This window comes from Hyaena hyaena, unplaced genomic scaffold, assembly GCF_003009895.1.
Source record: "Hyaena hyaena isolate Hyena2069 unplaced genomic scaffold, ASM300989v1 scaffold_639, whole genome shotgun sequence".
Lineage (NCBI taxonomy): Eukaryota > Metazoa > Chordata > Mammalia > Carnivora > Hyaenidae > Hyaena > Hyaena hyaena.
The window spans coordinates 393,042-395,073 of NW_024081271.1; the positions used below are offsets into that span (position 1 = coordinate 393,042).

The following is a 2,032-nucleotide window of genomic DNA, read 5'->3' on the forward strand; positions in this document are numbered from 1 at the left end:
TCTTGGAGGAAATTAAAAGTGCTACTCCAGTGAACTCACAAATGATAAGAAGACAAAACAGTCTTATTGCTGATCTAGAGAATGTCTGAGAGGTCTAGATAGAAGATTAAACCAACCACAACATTACCTTCAGCCAAACCTTCAACTCTGTGAAGGCTGAGAGAGGTGAATATGCTGCAAAAGAAAAATCTAAAGTGAGCAGAGGTTGGTTCATGAAGTTTAAGGAAAGAAGCCATCTCTATAAAAGACAAGTGCACAATGAAGAAGCAAGTTATCCAGAAGATGTAGCTAAGATCATTAATGAAGGTGGCTACAGTAAACAACAGATTTTCAATGTAGATGAAACAGCCTTCTCTTTTGAGAAGAGTTGATCTAGGACTTTCATAGCTAAAGAGGAGAAGTCAATGTCTGGATTTAAAGCTTTAAAGGACAGATTCACTCTCTTGGTAGGGGCTAATGCAGTTGGTGACATTAAGGTGAAGCCAGTGCTCATTTACCATTCTGAGAATCCTGGGGCCCTTAAGAGTTATGCTAAATCTCTTTTGCCCATGCTCTATAAATTACAGCAAAGCCTGGTTGACGGCACATCTGTTTACAACATACTTTATTGAATATTTTAAGCCCACTGTTGAGACCTACTGTTCAGAATAATAGATTCCTTTCAAAATACTACTGCTTACTGACAAGGCACTCAGTCACCCAAGAGCTCTGATGCAGATGCACAATGACATTAATGTTGTTTTGTGCCTGCTAACACAACATCCATTTTGCAGCCTGTGGATCAAGCAATCATTTTGATTGTCAAGTCTTATTATTTAAGGAATACATTTCATCAGGCTATAGCTGCCATAGATAGTGATTCCTCTGATGGATCTGGGTAAAGTAAATTGAAAACCTTCTGGAAGGGATTTACCATTCTACACGTATTTGTGATTCATGGGAAAAGGTCAAAGTATCAACATTAACAGGAATTTGGAAGAGTTGATTCTAACCCTCATGGATAACTTTGAAGGGTTCAAGACTTTGCTGGAGGGAGTAACTGCAGATGTGGTGGAAATAGCAAGAGAACCAGAAGAGAAGTGGAGCCTGAAGATGGGACTGAAATGCCGTAACATCGTGATACAACTTTAATGAATGAGGAGATGCTGCTTATTGATGAGCAAAAAAAGTAGTTTCTTGAGACTGAATCTACTCCTGACGAAGATGCTGTGAAGACTGTGGAAACAGCAACAACAACAAAGGATTTAGGACTTAGTTGATAAAACAGCAGCAGGGTTTGAGAGGACTGTGATTTTGAAAGAAGTTCTCTGAGTAAAAGGCAATCAAATAGCATCGCGTGTTCTGGAGAAATTGTTGGTGAAAGGAAGGGTCAATTAAGTGGCAAATGTCATTTTTGTATTATTTTAAGAAATTGTCACAACCAGTGCTCGCTTTGGCAGCACATACACTAAAGTTGGAATGATAACAGAGAAGATTAGTGGGGCCTCTGTGCAAGGATGACACACAATTTCATGAAACATTCCATATATATTTTTTTATTTTCCACATGTTTATTGGAAGCATTCCATATTTTTAAGTATTTTTTGAAAATTGAGAAAAAAAATTGCCACAGCCACCCCATCCTTCAGCAACCTGAACAGTCAGCAGTCACCAATGTGGAGGGCCAGACCCTCCACCAGCATAAAGATTAAAACTCACTGAAAGCTCAGATAATGGGTAGCATTTTTTAGCAAGAAAGTATTTCTTATGTATTTATTTTTTAAAGAAATTATAATTAAAAAATTGTTTTTAATGTTTATTTATTTTTGAGAGCGAGAAAGAGATTGACAGAGCATGAGCATGAACAGGGGAGAGGCAGAGAGAGAGACATACACAGAATCCAAAGCAGGCTCCAGGCTCTGAGCTGTCAGCATAGAGCCTGATGTAGGGCTCGAACTCACAAACCATGAGATCGTGACCTGAGTGGAAGTCTAACACCTAACCACTGAGCCACTGACCCAGACTCCCCAAGAAATTATTTATAAATTAAGGT

General features: G+C 38.7%; 1 non-coding gene across 1 annotated transcript; it reads left to right on the forward strand.

Annotated features, from left to right (window-relative positions):
* The first annotated feature begins 1,423 nt into the window (after positions 1–1,423).
* Positions 1,424–1,531, forward strand: LOC120219705. The gene has a single exon (XR_005525371.1). It is a non-coding gene; the product is annotated as a U6 spliceosomal RNA (small nuclear RNA).
* Positions 1,532–2,032: the final 501 nt, after the last annotated feature.